At 35.9% G+C, this 27,279-nt stretch overlaps 1 protein-coding gene across 14 annotated transcripts in view; it reads right to left on the reverse strand.

Annotated features, from left to right (window-relative positions):
• cpx (synaptic transmission protein complexin) overlaps nt 1-27,279 on the reverse strand; it is a 1,026,747-nt gene that overhangs the window by 617,903 nt on the left and 381,565 nt on the right. The gene's annotated exons all lie outside the window — the stretch shown is intronic.

The raw sequence follows: 27,279 nt of genomic DNA on the forward strand, positions 1-27,279 counted from the left end.
ACACATAAATACAAATTTCCAAAACCATTTCCCCATATCAATACCACTTTCCAACCTTGATTCCCACACCAAATATTAAGATTGTAGCTATATCCGTTAAAAATACACAATTGATACAAAATTTAGTAACTTTTAGTACTTTTCGTACACTTGTAGTTCGAATTTCCAAAAACCCTTTTATACATATTTCTATCTCTCCATTAGTGACCCTCATTCCAGTTCGAATTTCAAAAACCTAGCCTTATCTCGCCACCTAAGTAAAGGGTGATCCATTTAGAGGTTCCTACTTTCTTTAAAGAAAAAACAAAAAACACAGAAAAATCACTGGCGTCAGACGTGCCATTGTCTGATGTTTTCCCCCAAGACCGGAATCGAAGCGCTTTATCCGCATACAATTTAGACTTTACATATACTTATAGGAAAAACTCTAACGGAGTGATATGAGACGATCTCGAACACACACTCCCCACATAACGCGAATATTCGTAATAAAGTTGAAAGATTTGTAAACGTTGTAGAGGCGTAAGCTTTTCCATGATAAAATGTCACACAGTACTAAACAAAAATAACATGAACACGTGACATGACTCAAACTTAACAAGTAAGAAACGTCTATAGTCGGACGGAGCTGACCATGGGATACCCTATACCACTATCCCTGGACAATCGCTCTCCACGGAACTTCTTTTCAATGATCAGAGATGTAATGTATAATACTTATGACCAAAACCAAAAAGTTATCTACCATGACAAAGTCATTTTTGTAGCAGGAAAGGAAAATTTAGTTCACGCAAACTAAAATGTAATGAAACCCACTTATGTAGTACTACTACTTCCGTTGTTTAACCGCTACGTTATTGAAATTTTTACCAATTTCACACAAAAGTTTCAGTCCATTTAACCCGCTAAGTATTATCTGATCTTCACGTTGGTTTGCACGCTTCTGCTTCATCATAAACTCAAACTTTGTTTAAAATTTTGCGGGTTATTATTTGACCTACAAAGCCGCTACAAAATTGGTTAAAATTTTGTTTTTGGTCCATTTCATCCCCTGAACATTTCACGATCATCAGCAAAAACTAATCATTTATATTCTGGCCCGAACCCAACCTCCTTAAAAAATTCTTTACAATCGGTCCATGATTGCGGCCTTAAGCTTATTTACAATTTTTAATGGACGGACACACATCGCTAAATCGCTTTATCTCGTCGAGATATGAATTTTGGGATACCAAATAAGGGGTCTATTTCTTGGTGTTACATAAACTTTTGGAGAGACAATATGTAGCATGGGATAAAAATGTGGTTCTCTACACAGAACCCATTATATATTAGGCAGTAGGCTCGTTATCTAGCAAACACTTTATTGCAATTTACATCAGAGGAAAGGTCAGTAGTTTTTTTTCATATGTAGGCTACTTTGCGAAATATATATGTATGTCCTCAAGGAATTAAAATATCGACCAAAAATAAAATTTTTATATATTTTATACAAAAGTAATGGTCCATTTCTACCGCTAAAGAATATCAGATCATCATTCAAAATTGTAGGCATATTTTTCGACCTATACTCTTACCCGGTGCAAAATTTCGTGACTATTGATGTATAACTGCGACTTCTAGACAGTTTATTATTACACTACAAACAAATAACGGAATATATTAGGCTGTAACTCTGTTATCTGATCATGCACACCAACATAATTGGCATCAATTGAAAGGTCAAGCGTTCCACTTTCAGGTATATCTCACTTGTCCGGAATGTCACTTCCAGGAATTAAGATATAAGCTGTATATTAAAAATTTTCACAATTTTCACACAAAAGTTTTGGTCCATTTAACCCTCTAAATATTATCCGATCGCCATCTCAAATTGCACGCTTCTCCTTTGTGATATACTCTTACCTTATTTAAAATGACGCGTTGATCGGACTATTATTGAGACCTATAAAGCCGCTAGAAAATTGGATAAATTTTATGTTTTTAGTCCATTTCACCCGCTAAATATTTCACGATCATCACCAATAAGAATAGGCATCTATTCTGATCTGAACCCGACCTCCATACAAAATTTCGTGACGATCGGTCCACAATTGCGGCCTGGAGCGTGTTTACAATTTATAATGGACAGACTGATGGACGGACGGACACACATCTCAAAATCGCTTTATCTCGTCGAGATATGAAGATTGGTATACCACATTGGGGGTCTCCGACGAATATTTCGCGGTGTTACATGAATTTTGAATTTTCATTGTGGTATAGGGTATAAAAATTCAAGGGAAGTACTTCGCCTAACGCAAAGTAAGACCAATGTGGTACACCAAAGCGTCGAACCATTGTTTTCAAGCTCTTCAGTTATCCAGATCGGAAAATAACCAGGGTAACGTAACTTGTTTCACACTTATCGTTAAATTTATTTTCCATATTTTAATGTATTTTTTAAACACATAAAATTTGTCATATTTCTTTTTTGAATCATCATTCCCAATTTCCTTTTTATCTGCAATTTTTATTGGCAAAATTAATACGTAACAAAATAAGAGATTAACAAAAAAATATGAGGACAAAAATACCAACAAAAACCTGGCAATGACATGAACAAATGCACTGACAGAACAATTCAATCATAAAAATTGTTTCTGCCTGTTATAAAGCTATAAAATACACATTGTAAATAAATAACGACAAACGAAAGAGAAACAACAAGCACAAAAAACAGCCAGTAATAACATCATCGACAACAACCAGCAATTTTGTTGGGCTGCTTATGTTTCCGTCAGTCATGATTGTTTGCACTTTAAAAAGGGAAAACTGCTAACAGCTACAATGTACACAAATATGAGCTCAGACTTCTTTTTTGTCTGTTGTCATTTTTTCATCTGCAAGCTGTTGTATAAATTATAAGTCAACAAAAATTACAAGAAAAAGCAAAAAAAGAAAAAATGCTGCGAACATAAAAATAAATACGCATCAATACAATGGCAGAATAAATATCAATACAAGAAAAGAATAACCATTAACAAAATATAGGCACACAATGAAACAAAGGCAAGGGGAAATTCTGACAGACAGACAAACATCTACTTTTTTTGAAAGCAGCCTTTTAATCTAGAGCTTTGGGGAATTCACCTCAATCTTCAAGCCAGCAAACATACACAAACAATAACACACATAACGGCTTACTAGCACAGCATACGCATTTTAACAGTTAATAGAGGTTGAGAATTTTATGGTCTTTGAGACAGCCAGCCATACGATGAGGAAAATAACAAAACATATTTTCCATTTTTTAATGGCAGCAGACCTTTCTTGACCTCCCCCTCCCACCCCTTCACACAAAAATACAAAATTGATACAATGAGGTGTCTGTAAGCAAAGGAAAAACGTGCCTAAAACCTTTAAGGAAGATTGGATTAAAATTCTTGCACGCACACAATGAACAGGTCACGTTACACTTGACTTTTTTCAATCCATTTTCATACCGAAAATATTTGTTAGTTTTCTTTACATCATTGGCAGGAGATTGTTTTTCATCCAAAATGGTTATATGGTTATAAAGGAAAGTGTTGAAAATATGCCTTATCAGGAAAATATTACACTGCAGAATTGTCCATAACCAAGTATCATACCAGGTGCTGTAGCCATAAAACTGAATTTCAAAATTTCATTTAAATGATTTATTTAAAATACGCTCATCTATGAACATTGTAGTTTTAGAATCCGCATAAACTTCCCAGGTGTAAGCTCCTTGCATTTAAAGTTGGTTCAAGAGCACCGTGTGCAGGTTTATTAAACACATTCCGAAATTATTTGGGTACTTCTGCATATATTTTCATAAAGTACAATAAATTCTGTTTAAAATCGCAACTCAAAATGTGTAAATTTTAAACACATTTTGCGTAAAATTTACGACAACAAAGCTGTTGAAAATTATGCATTTTTGCGTCGCATCTTGTTGCCTATCATTATCATTGTGAAATTCAACAGAAAAGGTTTAGAGTGTAGGCTTCATTTTGAGAATCAAATCTATTTTGAATTTCCTCAATCCATAATATTCACACACACAAATATTGAAATCACACACCCTAGTATTGAAATCAAAATTTGATAGTGTATGGACCGCATTAAACAGCATAGAATTATTTTCAAAGTCGACTCCGGCATCAGAATTGAGTGGTGATTAAAATGAGGCTAAAATGGGAGTCGAACCAAAGTGGATAAACCTTCAATATACCTTAAATCTTTTTGTAGAGATTTGTTTGATTACCACTGAGAACTTCTAATACCAAAGGGGATATACATAACATGAAAACCTCCATATACATACATACATTAGGTCACTGGCTGTCAGTATTTCAAAAACGTGACAGAAAAATGATATGGAATGGTCACATTCCAGAAGAGACCAAAAATTTTCGCAAATACTGTTCCGAAAAGTGGAAAGAACTTTTCTATGTGGGCTATATAAAAACGTGGAACTATACTTTAAAATATCAGGTGGAAAGTTTTATACCGCCAACGAAGGCTAAATGCCAAATTTCAACCATTTCGGTTTGATATCACTATGCAACACTTTCATATCATAATTTCTTCAAAACATATTTCAAACCATGTTAACAGAGACAGTTTATTCTCATATTTGGGATTTCAATACATTGTTGACATATTTATCAAGTTGTCGTTAAAATTTTTACTAGAAACAGCGCGATAGAGACATTTTACATCAATAATATGTTCGGCGTATGTAGGGTGGTCCACACATTCATATAACCATCTGTACCAGCACTGTATTGTTGTGTGCCACAAACGCAATTTAGTTAAACATGCTCTCAATTTTGAGCATTTAACAATTCATTGAAGTAAACATTCAAACCTTTATCGAATTCCATCAAAAGCAACCTTATTATCCTTTCAATAAGATGAAAAAAGTTCGCTGCAGCTCATCATTGTTATAAAACATAATCATAATAATGCATTTATTTAAACCATGTCAACATAAAATAAATGCATGTTGCATCGTCATTTTTACTTCTTTTCACTTTTGTTGTTGGTGCGTTTTTTTGTCATTTTATCGTTTCTCAATGAACACACCGAACAGAAAAATATAAGGAATAGTAAGAAGGAAAGAAGAGTGCACATACTTTTTTAAAAACTTAAGTACCGAAATCATGTACTTGAAAACAAGCACAAGAAATATATACTTAAGATGCTGACGTTGTCGACATTGAATGACAGAGGGATGAAGATTTTTGCCATCTCAAGGGATACACGATGCTAAAAATGATGTAATAGTAATAAAATTGATTTCCCTTAAGAGATTTTTCGGGAAATGAGAATGATAATGATGATGTCGGTGATTTACTTGTGAATGCAAGCTTAGACGTTTTTTACTGCCTTGATAAAAAAATGATACACAATTTTTAACATTCACAAAGGAAATCTTTTGTTCAAAAGATGGTTTTTTGCGGTTGCCACAAGTTGCAGTTCCAAGGGAAATTTTGGAAAATTTAAAAATATTTAAATATGTAATTTACGAGAGACATGCCTTTGCACATGAAATTTCCCAGCGCATATTTGAAGTATTATGAACAGAAGTGAAATAGTTAGTATTCATTATTCTACGAAGATTTTTGTGGTGGGGAAATTTTCCGACCGCTGAGAATCCTATTTATCAATCACAACAATGTTGGAGAAGTATTTTGAAAATACCAAACCATAGCTAATTTGGTCAGAAAACTTCAAAAATCTTGAAGTCGGGCGATACTGTTATATGGCGTCTATACCGATTTCTACAAAAAAATTTGAAATCGGATCGGATTTTTATGTAGTTATATAGGACCCAAAATCGGCCAAATAGCCATATTGGACCTATATCAAAATCGGATCCGATAGAAATCGTTTTTTACCCACAATAATGAACTGGTGAAGTTTTTTCAACGATCGGACCATAATTGTGGCATAATTGTTGCATTTAGAGAATTTTTGTGAAAATGCGCCTTTGGCCCCATACAAGTTACTATGGAAACAAAGACCGCTAGGTTGACACGGGTTAACGGCCGCCATAAAAAAAATATATATATGAGGTTTTTGGATCAAATGGAAAAAAATTAGAGTGTAGGAAATCCAAAAAAATAAATTTTTTTTTTTTTTTGGGTCACCCCAATGGATATGCATAGATCTACTGGGTATAAAAAAATAAAAGTTGGCTTTACAAACAGAGAAATACCTTCGGCCCGTAACAGAAAGAAAATATGCTTGCCTAAAATTTTCTGTTCTTCCCAATTATCAGAAACTCATTTAATCTTATCGTATAGCATTTTCAAATTGAAACAAGTAAAAATGCGTTAAGTTCGGCCGAACTTTTTATACTCTCCATCATGAAATATTCTGAGTCGGCTATGCCGACTGAGATATACACTCAGCCAGTGTGAATTGAGACTTCTACAGACAGATCGAATATCCCGCATAGCTTATATCCTTTTTCCAAAAAATATGTATTTAGAGGAGTTCTCAGAATTGCTTTGACGTATCTTAACGACTGCTGACGTTCCGAATAAATGCAAACCTTTTCCTAACAAATTTGGTTTGGGTAAAAGCACTTTTGTGGAGTATGTACATGGATGAAGTGTCCAACATAATACATTTTGTTTATCGCGCCGCCATTTTAGCTGGTCGGACTGTTAGACCAATTTTTCAGGTAGCATAGAGTTGCCCTCGAACAATATAATATCTCTGAAAACAGGACTCTCGGGAGTATCTTCGGTAAAAATTTCAAAACGATCTTTAGATAGCCCTTAAACGACACTTAAGTAAAATATTGACTTCTGGGAGAGAAGTATCCGAAGATGTTATGTGATATATACCCTCTGGGAGGCCGATGCAAATTTGGAAAACAAATTAAATTTGCAAAGTTTCGTTCATATCAGTTACCCTTTTCATATGTTATCATGCTCATCAATCATTTTAGTCCATATCCAAACCTGATCTATGTCTAGTACAAATGTTACGATGTGCGAAGTATGAACTATGAATAATGATTACGCCTTTCGAGAGTGTGCACTATTTTAACGAACCTTTGTGTAGGAGATACCCGAAGGAGTGGACCGATATGGCCTGTCTTCGAATCTAAACTTAGTTTCGGCCTAATTGTGAACCGAACAGGTTGATCGGTGAGAGAGTTGTGTGCGCTCCAGCCAGACAGACAAACATACGGACAGACATTGCTAAATCGACTCCAAATTGTTTGTAAAGGATTTCGTCCAAACATATTTGGGGTCTAAAAACATTATTTCGGTGAGGCACATTTGGTGGAGGCTGTTAAAACTTCTACTTACTGCTACTAACAAATTCTGACATTTGTTTCGCGGTTTTAAATAATTTTATGAAATCTTGAAGATTTAGCGGAGACTTCGGTATTGTTTCACACTTTGGTCTTCTCTATTATAAAATTCAGCTTCAATTCTACATTTATCTCTAAAATGTATGTATAACGGTTCCTTGCCAAATAAATATACGATAATTGTAAATTTCGAAATTAAGAAAAAACAAGTAAAAAGCCGTTAAGTTGAGCCGGGCCGAACATTTGATACCCTCCACCATAAAATATTCTTAACGAAAATGGAATAATTATTTCCTTTCCTGTTCAAAATTATTTAGCCATGGATACTTCAAATGTCAAATTGCATCTAGTTCGCTTAAAACATTGAAGCTAAAATTCTAAAATAGCGAAAATCAGGACGTACGCTTACATGGATTCATACCAAAAAGTGGAACTATATTGAACATTTTTAGTGAAAACGTTTTGTGAGCACCGGGAATCTCAAATGTCAAATATCGGGTAGTTCCATCAAACAATGGGGCTAAAACCCTCAAAATACCGAATATCCGGAGGTACTGTTATATGGTGGCTATACCAAAACATGGACCTATTCCCATAATTTTTGGAATATAAGTTTTCTAATCACTAGAAACTCTAAATGTCAAATTATAGCTTAATTTGTTTGGTTGGTTTTGAATAAATCGACTCAGAATTTTTTCCCGATGAAGAATATACACTAGCGGTCATCTGAATAGGTTTGAATTTTTTCCTTTTTATATGTTTTGTTATCTTCTGATGTGTTCGTATTACAGATCCATACTATTTAGTTTTTGAGAGTCCTATCCTATGCCAACATTCCCAAGAAAAAACTTGACGGTGTTGCCATATTTTCGGAAAATATCCCAATTATAATAAAAAAGTCGGCGATATCATGCCCCTTTGAGTTAAATTTGAATTACAATTTTCTACTTTATTGTCGTCGAAGAAACATCCTTCCAGACCAATTTTCGAACATTAATGATACATGTGGTCCACTATGGTGGATTTATAATAATATAATAATACTTAATAATACTTAAATTTGTACTGCAAGGATAGTTAAAAAATTAAACTTGAACTAAAATACCAACTATTTTCAATGACCTTCTTAATTTATCCATCCTAATAATATGGCTAACACTTGGTATTTGCTTGCAGACAATTTTCGAAGCTCAGAAGAGATCTAACGAAATCAAAAAGTCATTTAAAGCAAGTTTATAAAACGTTTTTGTTTGAATATTTCTTGATTTTATCTGAAAGTTCTTGGTAACCATGTTGAGAATTGAACCCACGTTCCAAATAAAGCGGGTCAAATTTGTTGTAGGATTTATCAGAATGTTCCATTTTACTAAACTAAACCAAAAAATTGCGCAATATTTGCATGGGTAGTACAATTTTTCAATTTTATTTGATTCAAACCTATTCTGATGATAGCAAAAATTGGACACTTTTTTGTACATTTTTTATTATAATTGGGATATTTTCCGAAAATATGGCAACACCGTCAAGTTTTTTCTTGGGAATGTTGGCATAGGATAGGACTCTCAAAAACTAAATAGTATGGATCGGTAATACGAACACATCAGAAGATAACTTAACATATAAAAAGAAAAAAAATCAAACCTATTCAGATGACCGCTAGTGTATATGGTGAAAACCAAATTTTATTTACAATTCCGTTTGAAAAAAATTAAAATTTCTTTTGCGAGCACATCTTCGATTTTTGGTACAGAGGTTAAGGAAAAATTCTGGTTTCTAATCTGTTCGCGTTTACAAAATTAGCCGATGCACGCAAAAGTTATAGCAGTTTTTATTCTTCTATAAAGAAAAAATATTTTAAATGTTCTGCGTTACAAACGGAAAAACTATACTATAGTGGAGGGTGTAAAAACGCGTTTTTGTTATCAAGACAATATTCCGCACATGGTACTGGCGTGATATTTGTCCGGTTATAGCCCTACTGCAAGTACCAATAAGAATGTAAGAAACTATGCACTCTGTTACATTCTACCAAATTGCAAAAGCCACAAGCATGGAAAATAAAATAAAATATTTTCAAAATACATATCGCATCTTTTCAACAAAAGGGTAGCAACTCAAAATTTCTTATTTATTAGTAGATCAACGTTCCGCAGCCCTTTACTCGCGAACAAGCAAAGAGAGCTTCTCTCTCCACTCACTAATTAAAAAACATGCCTTGACAACAGTGTTTGCTCAAATCGTAGTTGTTGTGTGCTGATTACTACAGTAGACAGGGGTGTGGTGACTTGTGGTGATTTTTGACGTACAAAAACAACTGTTTAAGCAGGAATGTTAACTGTTTTAAGGTAAAAATTTATATAGACCTATGCACAGTGGTTCCGCCCGTGGACAAAAATCGAAAAATTTATGGCAACAAATTTGATTACGATCGAAATAAATATTCTCTAAACATATCAAATTTTTAACATTCGGCATTATTTTTGTAAATTTACAGCGGTTATATGCCAGGTTAAATCGAAAATGTTGTGATTTGTATGTGAGGCTTTAAAAACGAAAAATACATACGCAAAGCATTCGTAGGTTATGACTAAATTATAAAAAATTGGAAAGGTAAAAGTGCAATTTTCAAAATGAAACATAGGTGATGGCATTGACAATGTTTTAACGAAAAAACAAATTCATAATTCGTTTTCTAACTACATTAAAAATAATTTCTTTATAAATGAATTTTTCAGCTATTTTTAATATAATTACTATTAATTTATGTTGAGTTTTACTAATGTTGTGAGCATTTGTGAGTTTCGATTTTTTTTAAATGCAGGGGATAGTCTCTAGTTTACTCTACCTAAACATGGACCTAAACATGAACTCAAAATGCAGAATTACAGCCAAATCGGTTGGAAAATGTGGGTAAAATCGTCAAAATATCGAACATCGGGAGGTATATGGGGGCTATACCTAAACGTAGACCGATATTGACCATTTTTTGCATGGAGGTATTTGGTTCACACAGAAATGCCAAATTACAGCCAAATCAGTTGGAAAATTTCACTAAAATTGTCAAAATACCGAAAATCTGAGGGTACATTTAAATGGGGGCTATACCTAAACGTGAATCTATATTGAATATTTTTTTTGCAAGGAGGTAGTTTATTCACTCAGAACTCAAAATGCAAAATAACATCCAAATCAGTTGGTAAATTTGGCTAAAATCGTCAACATACCAAAAATCGGGCGGTACCTTTCTATGGGAACTATACCCAAATATGGACCTACATCCACTAAAAATGGTTTTCTATCTTTTTGGCTTGTTATAAACCTACTTTTAAAATTTGAAGGCGGTAGCTCGATTAGACCTTTTTTGGCACTCTTTTCCATACAAGTGGGACCACTGTGCTATGGTGCGTATGTGACTGTAGCGATTTTTACCTCGGAACAGTTCGCATCCCTGTCAGTGGATAAAAAAAAACTGTTGATACATTGCTAGTAACTCTGAAGACAAGAAGAGTGACATAACGGTATTTTTTAACGAAAGAGTAGACAAAATAATGGGATATTTTTGCAGTGGTTGGAGTTGATCAATATTTATCGTTTTTTAATAATAAGAGAAAAATTCAACATTCTCAGATACTATCCATTTCTTGAGCTGGTGCGATATGCCTTCTCGATTGGGAGAATATGAAGTTTTCATCATCAATGTACACGGATGAGTTAAAATGACGTGTAGCTAAACCTGAACATTACTTTGCTAATTCAACCACCACCAAACCCCCTTTTGTTTATTTTTCTACTTCCACTTCTAATATTCAAACTTCGACTTCTAATTTGTAACCATTTTTGGCCCGAATTTGTCGACCCATATTTACAATTTATATTATTAATTTGTAGCATAAAATTGAATTTGATGCCTGCATTTTTCAAGCAAGTGACAGATTAATGTCATTACTAAAAAAAGGTAAACTAATATATTTCCTAACTCTGTGACCCATACACCTTGTTGTGGTGTATATACCAATGGACCCCATCTTCCTTTCAATTCATAAAACATAATAATTGCCTATTAAATTTCATCATATTGGAGTGTAGGTGAGTTTCCATAAATTCAAGTTGACATAAGCCTATAACAAACTAACAGACAACCACCCACGTCCTTCCTTGAAGAAAGGCCTCCAACAACATTCAATTTCATATTGTTGATAATACGAATTCATCTATTTTTGTACATAGCATAGCTACCTACATAGTGGCCAAATGAATTTCATTTTGTGTATCGAAATAAAATAGACCAAAATCTTGTTATGCAAAATAATCATAAATTTCTTACGTTTACTTTAGAATTATGGCTATGTCTGACGAAACTGTGGTACCAACATAGATAATAACCCCCAACCAATGTAAAGAGATGTTAAGATGTAGGCAGGTGAAGTTGCACACAATGGGTGAAGTAAGCATTGAAGGGAATATATGCTCTCCTTATCTTCAAACCTTACAATATTTTATTGAGCTGAATTTTGTGTATTGTTTAATAGACGGACAGACATAATGAAGGTATTATAATAAGGTATATGTGAGTGTTCGAATGCAATTTTGGATGAAATTAATTACAGACAAGTAAGAACGGTGTTATGTGTTATGAACTTCTTATACCCTCCACCATGAACTGTATTGAAGTAACTAGGGACAATTCGTTTCCTTTCGTTTATAAGAGAAAAGAAGTAGAACATCTTAACTGATAATAAATACCCCTTTTAAAAGAGTTATCATGTGGCGTCATCATTGTTCTTTCCAAAACATGACCAAAACGTACAATTTTCCGAATTGAGCTTTTGTGTCCTCTGGCAACATACAAAATTAAATTACAGCAATTTCGATTTAAAATTTGTCAAAAAAACTCCTCGAAATACAAAAAATTGGACAATACCGGTAAGACTTAAACGGGATATATGTACATATATCGGCAGTTTGTTTACGAGTAAGTTTTTTTTTATGTTCTGGGTACACAAAAATCAACTTAACAAACAATTCGGTAGAAAAACGTGGCTAAAATCTTCAAAAATCCTTAACGGGGGCTACACTTTTATCGGGCTTTGTCGAATCGTGAACCTCTACTATCTGATTTTTTGAATGGGAACTTTTGTACATGTATAAAAGTCTACTAAAATCTGGAGGTGTCGGTCTATTGAGGCTATATGAAGACATGGACCTATACGACAAATTTCAGTTGGAAAGTTTTATAACCCCAACGAAGACAAAGTACTTTATTTCAGCCATTTCGGTGGAATATTGAGGCCACAACCTTCAAAATACCGAACATCTGAAGCTACCGTTCTATGAGGGCTAAGTGGACCTATACCGACAAATTTCAGGTGGAAAGTTTTATAACCCCAACGAAGAGAAAATACTTCATTTCAGCCATTTCGGCGAAATATTGAGGCCACAAAATACTGAAAATCGAGAGGTGTTGGTCTATGGGGGCTATATGAAGACGTGCACCTATACTGACAAATTTTAGGTGGAAGATTTCATACCTCCAGCAAGGAATTAGTACCAAATTTCAGCCATTTCGGGGGAATATTAAGACCACAACCTTCAAAATACCGAAAATCGGGAGGTACCGTTCTATGGGGCTATATCAAACCGTGGATCGATATAGCCCATATCATGTTATAGGACTCTGTCTTAAAAATTGAGAGCTGTATATTCATTTTAACAGACAGAGGGATGGCCAGAGAGGCGGAGGTGGTTACTTCGATTTAGAATTTTATGCTAATCAAGAATATATACTTTACAAGGTCTCTGACGAATATTTCGATGTTTATACCCTCAGCATTTATGCTAACGAGGGTATATACATTTTCACACAGACAAAATGTGCCCTATCGAAATAACGGTTTTAGACCCCAAGTATGTTTGGACGAAATCCGTTTCAGATAATTTGGAGTTGATTTAGCCATTTCCGTCCGCCTGTCTATCTGGCTGTAGTGCACGATAACTCTCGAATGGATCAACCGATTCGGTCCTTAATTTGGCTTTCGTAATATTTTGTGCAAACTTAGTTCGAAGATGGGTTATACCGTTCCACTCCCTCCGGTACCTTCCCCAAAAAAGTTCAAAATATTCGGAAAAGTTGTGCGTACGATAACTGTTGAAAGTAGTAACCGATTTGGTCCATACTTTGCACAACATAAAATTTCTAGCAGACTTAGATGAGGTTCCAATATGGACTCAATCGGTCCACTCCTTCGGGTACCTCCCACACAAAATTTCGGAATAGTTCAGTTTAGGACCTGATCTCGAATCGCTTTGATTTTTTTTTTTTGTAAGAACTTGTATTCACTGCTCCGCTTACGACGGTACATGTTTTATCAGGGGCAAGTCTATACTTCCTGAGAACGTAGCCTGAAAGCTGCATAAAATCCCTTTTACAGAGTGTGTAATGGTTGGAGCACAAGTTAGCTCTCGAACGGATCTGTCGATTCAGTCCAATTTTTTCCTTCATAATATTTTGTCTAAACTTAGTTTAGGTTCGAAGGTAAACCATCTCGGCCCACTCCTTCAGGTACCTCATACACAAAAGTTCAAAAATGTTCGCAACAACTGTGCGCACGATAACTCTTGAAGAGAATTAGTCCATACTTTACATATATTAATATATCTACCAGATATAGATCAGGTTTTAATATGGACTATATTTGTCCACTCTTTCGGGTACCTTCCACACAAAATTTCCGATAAGTTCACTTTAAGACCTGCTCTCGAATCACTTTGATTTTTGTTGAAGCATCCTGCATTCGCTGCCTCGATTGCGACGGAGACAGTTTTTTCAGTGGCAAATCCATACTTCTTGAGAGAACAGCCCGAAAGGTGTAAAACCCCCCTGGAGAGCACGATAACTCTGGAACTGATCAACCGAGTTGATCCAAAAGTTGGCCTTCGTGATATTTTGTCCAAACTTAGTTTAAGTTCAAGGACAACAACTTCCGTACTTCCCCAATATTTAAAAATTTAAATTTACACCCATTTAAAGATGTAATTCACATAGGCTCAGGGTAAATCTCTGTCGGCAAAGCCGACTGATACTTTTTTACTTGTTATTAGAAATTTAAATAATAAATTTAATTATACCCTCCATATTATGGTGGAGGGTATACAAATGCGTGGGTCGAATTGAATTAGTAATGAGCACCAAAATTTTGACCGATTTGCTTTTTCAATATAAAATCAACGCATAAATCTAATGAAATTTCAAAAAAATATCTCAACTCTCCCACTAATATCTTCCTCCTCTGTGCCTAGTTAAGATGTGGCGATTATGGTGCTTTATTATCCTGCTAGCCCAATGACAAGACTGGTCTTTCGGTGGCACATAAAATTCGACTTATTGGTGGAAAACTCAAATGAAATATGAGACGCAAAAGATTAAAAACGATTTGAATAAATTAATTAAAGATGCGCGAAAGGTGGTACACAGCAACGATGCTTAGTTTCTTATATTCATCCGCAGCATCTTATCACCAAGGGTATTAATAACACCAGAAGAAGAAGCATGGGCAAATCAACCAGCCACTGGCAGGAGGAGCAAAATCCACACCATCTAAGCATAAGGAACTATGATATTTAAGCCATGTTGCTGTACAAAAGGTAGATGCGATGCGTTCTTTCGACAAATATGAATGCTTAAACGAAAATGTAAGAATGAATGAATAGCTGATGTTTGGTTGGTCTGACTGGCATGGACAAATGACTCAAAGACAGATTGTATAAATTGCTAACTGGATGCTGGATGTAGGTTCCTTTGGTTGGTTGGCTGGTTGCTTGCCTGCCTCACGGAATATCATTTTTCGTTTACATTTTATTGCAAGATGTTAAATTGTTGAAGAATAGAATACGAAACGAATACTGTCGCTGTAAAACGTGGAAACAAATTAAATGTTAGTATGAATGTATAATATTTCTAAAAAGTACAGGAACGATGGCTACTACTCTTCATTTCTGTCAGGCTTAAAGTAAGCATATTGTTGAAGATGTTCTAGCCACGACAATTGGCGTTGTCAAGGTTTTTAATGCTATGATGTTTAAAGATGTCTGTACGTGTTAACAAAATCCTAAATAATATAGTTTGCCGGTATAATACGGCTTTGAGAGAAATATGAAATGAAGCACAAATACTAAAGGATTTAAAATAGCCGATCGAAAAAAAAACCATTTGAGAAGCATATTTTCACCTCTTGCAGGACAAGATTTGTAACAAAGGAATAAACAAATAATATTGCGAAAAAATAGAGAATTAACCAGTTGAACACTCTAAAGTGCGAATGAATACGTTAAACTTTGTTAGATGTCACACGTTAACAAATAAACAATGACAACATGAGAACGAATGGTGGATACAAAGAAAAGTCGGCTTTAACATAGCACAGTCCAGTATCTATCTTGGTCTCATTTCTTATTATTAAGTTTGAACGTTGACATTATGTGTGAAACACTACATCATTTAAATGACTTCCACGCGGACTGTTGCAAGCATTGATCCTTTTGAGGCACATATTGGGCGGTATCTCAGCCATAACTACACCTTTTTCAGATGTAATTCGAATCATTTTAGTTGTAATTCGAGAATTCCATTTGTAATTCGTAACATTTTATTTGTAATTCGAGAATTCCATTTGTAATTCGAAACATTTTAATTGTAATTCGAATTATTCCATTTGTAATTCGAATTATTCTATTTGTAATTCGAATTATTCTATTTATAATTCGAATTATTCCATTTGTAATTCGAATTATTCCATTTGTAATTCGAATTATTCCATTTGTAATTCGAATTATTCCATTTGTAATTTCCATTGAAATAATTCGAAATACAAATGGAATAATTCGAATTACAAACGGAATAATTCGAATTACAAATGGAATAATTCGAATTACAAAAAGAATTCTCGAATTACAAATAAAATGTTACGAATTACAAACAGAATAATCGAATTACAAATGAAATGTTACGAATTACAACTGGAATGTTTCGAATTAAATGTGAAAAAGGAGTAGAGGAATGTTGGATTTTAAGTGCTCAAGATTTAAAAGTTTTTTTTTTGCATAAACACAGTCTTTTGCGTAGCCCCATAAAAAGTCTGATGGTGTCAAATCGCATGATCTTGGTGGCCAGTTGATATAGCCACGACGAGAAATTACACGGCATGTGGCACCGTCTTGTTGAAACCACATATTCTCCAAGTCGTGTTCTTCAATAGCAAGCAAAAAAGTCGGTTATCATATCGACACCTCCAAATAATAGCATGCTAAGTCTAAAAAGTGAGTTTTGCAGGAGAAGCTCTCAAAGTGTGGAAATTTTTTTGAACTTCAGTACTATGCTAAGTCAATATTTGTTTATAACTTCTGTTCGGATTGACCGATCATTACCAAAATTTGACAGAATTTAAGTTAAAGGACGTTCGACACCTCCAAATAATAGTTTGCTAATTCTGAACAGTGAGTTTTGCAGGAAAAGCTCTAAAAGTTTGGAAATTTCTTTGACCTTCAGTACTATGCTAAGTAAATATTTGTTTATAACTTCTGTTCGGACTGTCCGACTATTACCAAAATTTGACAGAATTTAAGTTAAAGGACGTTAAATATAAAAATGTAAAGAACTTGAAAACATGCTAAGTCGACTTAGCATACTATTGTTTGGAGGCGTCGATATGACCATAACGCTCGGAGTTGACGGTGACAGATGTTCCATCGTCGTTTTCGAAGAAGTAAGGCTAATCACACCTTCGGACCAAAGAGCGCATCAAACAGTGACTTTTTATACCCTCCACCATAGGATGAGGGTATATTAAGTTTGTCACTACGTTTGTAACTACTCGAAATAATCATAGTAGACCCCACAAAGTATATATATTCTTGATCAGCGTGCAATTCTACATCGATATAGCCATGTCCGTCCGTCTGTCCGTCTGTGGAAATCACTCTAGCGTACGAACGGATTGACGTAAGTTGATGAATTTTTGGGAAAATATGTTATATTTACGTAGGACTTTTGGTATTGAAAGTGGGCTATGTAGGTCCACGCTTTCGTATAGCCCCCATACAAAATGACGCGTGACGCGTCGTCGTTTTAAGGAATTTTTAAGATATTTGACCCATTTTACCACCGAATTGGTTGTAATTTGGTACTTTGTGTCTCCAGAGGCCAAAAAATATTCCTACCAAAGTTGGGTTATATAGGTCCACGTTTTGGTATAGCCCCCATAAAAGGCCCCATATAAAGTACGCGTCATTTTAATATATTTTGAATGTATTAGACCCATTTGACCACAGAATTGGTTGTAATTTGGTATTTTGTGTCTTCAGAGGCCAGAAAACATTCCTACCAAAGTTGGGTTATATAGGTCCACGTTTTGGTGTAGCCCCCACATAAGGCCCCTTATAAAGTACGCGTCATTTCAATATACATATTTTGAATGTATTAGACCCACTTAACCAAAGAATCGGTTGTAACTTTGTATTTTGTGTTTCTAGAGGCTAAGAAACATTTCTACCATAAAATGTTTATATAGGTCCACGTGTTGATATAGCCCCCATAATACAATATCTCCCGATTTTCGATATTTTGAACGTTTTAGCCTCATTATCACACCGAAATGGCTGAAATTTGGTATTTAGTCTTCTTTAGGCGTATAAAACTTTCCCATAGAAATTTGTAGGTATAGGTCCACGCCATCATATAGCCCCCATAGAACGGTACCTTCCGAATTTCGGTATTGTTAAGGTTGTGGCCACATTAATCCACAAAAAAGCTGAAATTTGTGGTGGAGAATATAAAAAGTTCGGCCCGTCCGAACTTAACGCTTTTCTTACTTGTTCTGGATGTAATGACCTCTCTTCAATTACTTGAGTATTATCAGAACCCCAAATACGACAATTTTATTTATTAACACACCTAGCGAGTGAGAAATGTGCTTCATCGCTGAAGAAAATTTGTTAAAAAATCACAAAAAAGCAATAACAAAAAATCACCCTGCTGCAAAGGGTTTGATAATTATTGTTGTGTGATAATTAAGAGATTCATTTTCGTCAATGACAGATTTTCAACTGAAAAGAAAAAAAATTTGCTTTAACAACTTAGTTTGACAGATGTCGAATTCCAGTCCCATACTATTGAAACCACGAAATGGATAACCTTAACCATTATATGGTGGCTGTACAAGACATCGACCTATGTCGACAATTTTTGGTGTAGAAGTTTTGCGATCACTGGGAACACAAAAAGTATTATTGCACAAATTGTATTATTGGAAAGGTGTAACCACGGCACCTAAAGGTATTAGAAATACCACTGTACTAGAAATGGTATTAACCACGAATCTGGTTATGGATTTGTAGTTAGTCGGAGGTTAAAATATAAAGTCTTCAGCAGCCCATGCAGACACCACAACTTACATGGAGAGTGTCTTCCTCTGGCTCTAGGCTAAAGAGGATATTTATACTTTGATACAACCAAAATTGTGCCTCACCGAAATAATGGTTGGGGTTAACCCCAAGTATGTTTAACGAATTTGGACCTCAAACAATTTGGAGTTGATTTAGCCATGTCCGTTCGTATGTTTATCTATTAATCCCTCTGGCAGGCTGATGCCCATAATAACTCTCGAACGGATCAACCGATTTAGTTCAAATTTTGGGTATACTGACATTTTGTACCAACTTAGTTTAAGTTTGAAGAAAGGCCATATCGATCCCGAACCTGCCCCACAAAAGTTAACAAAATTTTCCTAAAATAGTGGCCACGATAACTATCGAATGGAGTAATCAAATTGCTGATAACTTTGCATATGTTGATTTTCTTTCCAGGCATACTCTAATGACAAGATTATTAGGTTCTTAAAATGCGTACCAAAATATATGAAGATTGGCCCATTCGTTTTCGAGCAAGCGTTGGTACCGCAAAACGCCTTTACAAAAAGTGGGTTTCGCAGGTAGCAATTTACCACAAAACTGTGCAATATTTTGCAACAACAAAAATTCCAAACGTAGTTTAATATGTGCTCTTTCATAGCAATAAAAGTTTTGCCTAAAAATATTGAAAAAAATTATGAAAATTGAGTTTTTTTTTGCCGTCACAACTAGGGATAACCCCTTAAATAAGGACTAAATCGGTACAATTCTTCGTGTACCTCCGGCACAAAACTAGGAAAAAAAAATTGCAACATATTACTTGTGAGCGCCCTGTTACGATGACACAATTTTTATCGGGGGCAAGTCCATACAATTATGACCTAATAGCTCCAAAAAAACCTGCTGAGACCAACTATACTGGGTAGTACGTAAAATAACCCTCAAAGAAAGAAATCGATTTGGTCCAAAAGTTGTTTCCTACAGACCCGGATTATGTCCGAGTATTGACTACAATGGACCACTCTTTCGGGTACCTCCCACACAAAGAGTGCAGTTTAAGGACCCGTCTGGGATCGATTTTGTTTTTGTTTCTGGCAACCTGTTGTGTATGTTGTGTTACGACGGTACCATTTTCTTTGGGGGAACGTCGAAATTTTGAACACACCGAACTTAATTTCTATAGATTCATTCTTGAGGACCACGGCCTGATCTTGGACAGTCAGGTATCGCATAGTTGGTAATCCCAGACATAGTCGCTTCCAACGTCATCTATCGTTTGGGTGGATGGTATTGCCACCTGCAGCTTTAGCCTCTTACACTTCTAGAATTTTTCTTAGTTTTGCACAATTGACTGATCAAATATAAATATAGAAGTTTCTATTACTCCTAGGATGTTTGGTATTGCACATGGCCTATATAGGTCCACGTTTTGATATAGCCTCTATAGGACGGTTCATCCCGATTTTCGGTATTTTATGGGTTTTAGCCTCATTGCCACACCGAAATGGCTAAAACTTGTTATTTAGTCTTCGTCGAGGGTGCAAAACTTTCCACTTGAAATTTATCGTTATAGATCCACGTCTTCAAATAAACCCCATAGAACGGTACCTCCCAATTTTCGGTATTTTGAAAGTTTTAGCCCCATTATCACACCGATAAGGCTGAAATTTGGAATATAGTCTTCTTTGGTATAAGTCCACATGTTTCGGTATAAGTCCACGCCTTCATATAGCCCCATAGAACGGTAGCTTCCGTTTTTCGGTATTTTGAAGGTTGTGGCCATAGAACAGTACCTGCCGATTTTCGGTATTTTGAAGGATATGACCTCAAGATACCACTGAAGTGGCTAAAATTAATAGTTTGACTTCGTTTTGGGTATACAACTTTCCATCTGAAATTTGTCGGTATAGGTCCACGCCTTCATATATCCACCATAGAACGGCACCTCCCGATTTTCAGTGTTTTGTAGGTTTGACCAAAATATCACACCGAAATGGCTGAAATTTAATATTTAGTCTTCTTTAGGGGTATGAAACTTTCCATCTGAAATTTGTCGGTATAGGTCCCCGCCTTCATACAGCCCCCATAGAACGGTACCTCCCGATTTTCGGTATTTTGATGGTTCTGTCCTCAATGTTACACCGAAATTTCTGAAATTTGGTATTTAGTCTTCGTTCCACGTCCACGTCTTCATAACGGTACCTCCCGATTTTCCCGATGGTTGTGGCCTCAATATTACACCGAAATTTCTGAAATTTGGTATTTAGTCTTCCCCTGGAGTATTATATATTCCAGAAGAGAATTATAAACATATGTCCAGGTCTTCATTTTGCCTCCATTGAAGCGTAACTCCCGATTTTCGGTATTTTAAAAGCTGTGCCTCAATATCCCTAAACGGCTGTAATTTGATATTTAGTCTTCATTGGCAGTATAAAACGTTCCATCTGAAATAGAACGGTACCTCACGATTTTGAAGATTGTGACCTCAATTTCCCCCTAGCTGAATTTGGTATTTAGACTTCGTTAGGGGTATACAACTTTTGGGTGTTCCTTATTTTGAAAGTTTCAGCCAATGTTTAAAATTGTTAATATTAGTCCATGTCCACAACGATGGTGCCCCATATGAGCTCTTTTATCGAAATATCATCAGTTATGATATTCTGCATTTGCAAGGAATAAGAGGAAGCTCGTAGTACTTTCAAAAACGGAAGGAAAGCAATTGCTTCTATTCACTTCAATACAGTTCATGGTGGAGGGTATAAGAAGTTCGACCCGGCCGAACATAACGTCGTTCTCACTTGTTTTGGTTACAGCCCTAATGTACATACGCCATACATTACTTTCCTTGTAATATTACTTAAAAAATGCTTATTTTTTCATCTAAGAATGGCATGTCATGATTGTTACTATCCTATATATATTTGTCATTGATTTCCCTTGATAATAATAATGAAAAAGAAAAACTTTAAAGATCACACAAATTTTGATTACAGACATCACGTATTCACTTTACATGAACGAAAATAGCATAGTCCTCCATAGATGCTCCATATGGTTTAATTCAAGACAAATAATAGTAACGTTGTCTTTGCAACGACTACGCATCCCTAAAGTAAGCTTTAAAATGTCCAAATGAAAAATAATTTTTCCAACTGGCGATTGGATAAGTTTTTTTTTTCCTCTCAACTTTGAAAATCCAGTGCACGTATTTTTCAACGATGTCACGTCTTAACTTTATGAGCTTTAATGGAAATTCTTCAATGCGCTGGCATGCGCTGATGACAATGATTTTCCTGCGCTTGCATAGTCTTCTCACATATTTCTGTTAATAAAAAAAGTTTTATTAAACCACACCAAACCGCTCGCTGTTCGGCTTCATCCATACTGCAAAGAAATGTTTGGTCATAAAATAATGTTTCAGTCATCTTATGATGATTAAACATTACATTGCTGCAGGCAATTTGATGACACACCGACAACCTCAAATTAATTGGTTTTATGCGGTGCGGTTACCTACCTATGACGGTTGATTTTTGCGTAGGCCAAATTAAATTTTTCGTTAAAACTTTAACACCAGTGATGTAAAAGAAAAAAATTGTGGCAATCGTAATGCTGCCCCATATACCCGTCCGACCATCAATGACAAACTAAATTACTACGAATAACATTTGATTTATGGACCATCATGGAGGTTGAATGTGAGGACAATTAACCGCATACGTTTTCACTTGTTAATCAATTGGAAATTAATTATTTTATTCTGGATTTGTCACATGTTGTTGTTATTTCCTTTTACTAGAGAAAAATAACAAAATAGAGCAAAAGGTTGTGAGTGGGGTGAGAGAAAGGTTGTGAGTGGGGCGGGAAGAATACCTAGCGTGATCCTGCCTGCAACTGCCACTACAGTGTACCCATGTTTCAATTTGTATCGTTTTTCTGTGTTGGGTGCAGCATATTCCGGAATGTCTGCTCCGAATTCTTTTGGTCACTGCCGATTAGTCACATCATCTCGATTTATCACATCCGCATTTATCACACTCAACTTCAGCGAGATCCAATAGATGACGGGAGTGGGTACTTCCCAGGAGTTGCTCTGGACACGACTTTGTGAGGATCTACGACAGGGACTATGTTGCTGTATGCTGCGTGAACACAGCCTCGAGTGAGTCGAGGTCGTCATCATCAGATTACGAGACATCCCCACAATATCCCCAACACCAGCCGCACACGCAGCAATTAACAGCAGCCGTTGCTGTTCCAATGTCTGAAAATTTATACTTTTTGCAAATTAATTGCATTGGACCCCGAGGTAAGATCGAGGAAACAGTAGATTTTTTGATGCGAAAAAATATCATGGTCGCAACCAAGCTCAACAACAACTGCAGCTTACAGCATTTTGAAAGGTTACAATGTACCGTGGAAGGATCGCACCAGAAGTGGAAGTGGTGAGTTAGCTTTCAAATTGCACCAGTCTCTTCAATACAGACGTACCTCACAAAAACCTGGCTCTAATGACCCGTACATGGAATGTATAGGGGCAGCAGTCAGGTGTGGAACTTTCGAGGTATAGTTGATAAACATATAAATAAATAGCTGTACTTTAGGTTATATGGCCAATATTCGCTTTTGGAAGGTCATAACCGTCTGGTATGAACTATGGCATTCGGTCCTCGGAAATGGTGTCTAGTGCTTGCTGAGCAGATTGATAGCTACCCAGCACTACATATGTTTTGCACGGTCAAATATGACGCCCCTACGAGAAATAGCGGAGTGTGTCACAGTTCGCCAGACGTCACCTGACAACTCGTCGTTTCACTTGGGTCGGACAATCTCCCTATAAATGTCTCCATCAGCAGACCACCCGATTTCATTACCTCTGAACGCCGCAGTTTCATCAATCATGGAAAAGGTAATTGGCCGAGATTCAGACAGTTCACTATTCTCCGCTTCAAAGATCTGCCCAACACTTATGATGTTCGGGTAGCAGAAAAGACCTTCGCAGACATCATAACTGATGAAGCCGCTAGCCATATACCTGCTGGTCGAATACCCAAAGTCAGACCAAACTTCCCAGCAGTGGCGTCGGAAATAGCATACCTTGGGAATATCTTGAAAAGGACCATCTCCCCATAATTGCCTCCATCAGCAGAATGTCCGATTTTATCACCTCTGAACGGCGCACTTTCATGTATCATGGGTAGCTAATTGGCCGAGATTCAGAGAGTTCACTATTCTCCGCTTCAAAGATCTTCCCAACCTGTCTGATGTTCGGATAGCAATGAAGACATACCGAGACATTTACCTGCTGGTCGAATGCCAGAAGTGAGACCAAAATTCCCAGCAGAAGCGACGGAAATACCAATAAATCCTGATGAGCCAACCCTAGTGACCCCAGAGTTAGGGATATTAGCATAAGCAGAATAAGTGGTTAAATCATCTCAAGAGTTGCAATATTGGAACCGGAGTAAGTGAATTTTGGGCAACGGTTAAGTCCTTCTCGAATCCTGAAATGAAGGAAGATTGGACCTCAGTCACGTGTGACGACGTTACGCTGACTGATTCCAAGAGGTGCGCAAGTTATTTCAATCAACAGTTTGTCTAGCACCCCTGGAGTGAAAGGAGTACTAAGTCGCAATAGATCTCTTCCTGCTGGTGTTGCGAATGTCATCATCCAAAGCGTTGGACCTGATGTATTCTCCATGGTAATGCCGAAACAGCTAATTTGCAGGTAGTCGAGTTTATCACCAAAGATCTCTACCTGTCCCGAAGTCTAGAAAAGCAAAGATGACAACAAAGATGAATCGCTTTTGTCGCCCGTTGCAAAGACTCCTGAAGCTTTACACCTCCCCAACTGAAAAAAATATCCAGTTGCCGATCATCCGCATGAGTTCCGTGAGCAGCACAGCACGGCAACAGCGCTGTACGCCATCTCAGCACATATTAGTCATGGACTCGACCAGAGTAAGTCCTGTGGCGCTCGACTTATCAAATGCGTTTGATACTGGCAGCCACTCCACGCTGTTTCAGGTCATTGAGAAGACTACCCTCCGGCCAAGTTTAAAATGTTGGATAACACTGTGCAACAAAATTAAATTTTGTTCAAAATGATGGGAAAACCCGATAAGATTATAAAAGTATAGCTAAAAATATGAGACACGAGTATCGGCGTTTTTAAAGTTTACGTGGAAAAGTAACCAAAGTAGGCGGGGCAGGTTCCGCCCATTTCTAGTTTTTTTGAAATATTCGCGTTAATATATTACGGAATCCTTGCATTTTAGGTATAGGAATTCCAACATCCAACCAAAACTAGTTCACCTCATCCGCGCATGTCTCATCTATCTGCGCGAGCTGAGATGTAAGAACAAGGTCTTCAAGTCCCAGGCTGGCAACACTTGGGGTGCAGATAAAGAAATAAAGCATGGAGCACAGCCTGCACGACACACTGCACCTGGCAAGCTTACCACAACTAACTCCAGTAGCATTATTGTTACTGTTACAACACCAACAAAAACAGTATGAAAGTTATATTTAATTGACTTTATTATCATTTAACCCCATTTTAATGTGAGTTTTTCTCGTATTTTCTATGAGAAATAATTAATGGTTATTGAGAAATTCTAAAATAAGGGTAGACAAAAAGTAAAAAAAAACACAACTCCATGCTGAACACAAACAAAAAGTTAACTTCCAACTGCTGTTGTTGTTGCTGTTTGGTGTGTATGAAACAACTTAAATCTAATTAGCACCAAATAATCTAACTCTCCATGTACGCACTCACCCTTGTGCTAAGTATTCAAACCATTAGTAATAGAGAAATTTTCCTATTATAATTAAATACAGTCGTAATCCTTGTTCCATTAATATGTATGTGTCGGTGTGTGTGCATTCAACTGGATAAAGTCAATTAATCAAAAGTTTATCAGAATATTTATGGTTACTGCATTACCGTTCTTGTTTGTTTTTGCCACAAAATAAAGTTTCTAAATGATTGTGGGGATTGTTTTTGAAAATCTCTACTTTATGATTAATAGAGTGTGTATTTGAGGCATAAAACAAATTCAAATTTATTGTGTGGCTACAAAGAAAGATAATGTATTGACATTTCTAGAATCAGCATTATGTCTGCGGGGGTATATACGAGTACATTTTGTTACGATCAGAAATGTGACTTTAAGATTACTAAAACCTAATCCGTTTCAGACATTTTGGAGTTAATATAGACATGTCAACACGTTCAATCGTAGAGCCCAATTTTCAGTGGCTCGTTCAAGCTTTTCGACTGGTAACTGGCGAATGGCACGTCTGATGCTTTCTCCCAAGACCGGAAACGAAGCGTCTTTATCCGCATACAATTTTGACTCTTCATATTCTTACAGGAAAAAGTCTAACGGAGTGATATGAGGCGATCTTGGTGGCCAATCGACTGGTCCAAAACGTGCTCACTGAAGTGTTCCTTCAATAAATCTTTTGATTGATGCGATGTGTGGAAAGTGGCACAGTTTTGTTGAAACCAAAAGTCGCCGGGATTGTGAGCTCCAATTTCAGACATCAAATCATCGGTTACTATGTCGCAATAACGGTCGCCATTGACGTTGAAGTCCAAACCGACATCATTTTAAAAGAAATAGTGTCCGAAGATTCCACCGACCCAAAAAACCGTTATTTTTTCTGGATGAAGTGGCAGCTCTTGAATCTCTTCAAGTTGCTCTTCTTCCAAAATGTGGAAGTTTTGCTTCTTTACATAACTATAAAGCCAGAAATGTGCCTTTTCACTGAACGAAATTAGGCTCGAAAAACACTCCACACATAACGCGAATTTTCATAATAAAGTTGAACGATTTGTAAACGTTGTAGAGGCGTAAGCTTTTCCATGATAAAATGTCAAACAGTACTAAACAAAAATAACATGAACACGTGACAGGACTCACGCGTGATCTGTCAAAACAGGCTGTTGAAAAAAGTACCTCTTGTTGGATCAGAAGTTATATACCCAATTATTAAAATCCAATCTTAAAATAAGGAAAACATATTTTAGCAATTAACATTTGACATTATTTGGGATTGTATCACATTCATATCATATCCATTTATATTTGTATTTGGATTTTTAGATAATATCAAAATATACATATTTACATATAATTAACTGTAATGATGTTGTCTATGGCAAAATGTAAATTAAACACAAAACAAACTTTTTTGTATACAAATTATTTACCCAACCCAACAATACTAAAAATATCCAAATATAACCATATAAAATCCGTGTGTCTTCTTTCGGTAACCTCAACAAAGAAACACACAAATCTATAAAAGTCACTACTTAATTTATGTGAGGACAACACCAAGTTTCTTAAAATAAAAATTAACCATTTGTTTTCTTTTCAAGGATACCACTCTATTCGCCACCAATGGAACACACCTTTAATTGGTATGCTAAACTATAACTGGAAAATATTTCAATTGTAAAACGGGACCATAAATTGCGTGCTTTAGAAAATATTCATAAAAATGGTATTTTATTGATTCAAACACAC

Source organism: Musca autumnalis, unplaced genomic scaffold (assembly GCF_047663935.1).
Source record: "Musca autumnalis isolate F117 unplaced genomic scaffold, ASM4766393v1 scaffold_1, whole genome shotgun sequence".
NCBI lineage: Eukaryota > Metazoa > Arthropoda > Insecta > Diptera > Muscidae > Musca > Musca autumnalis.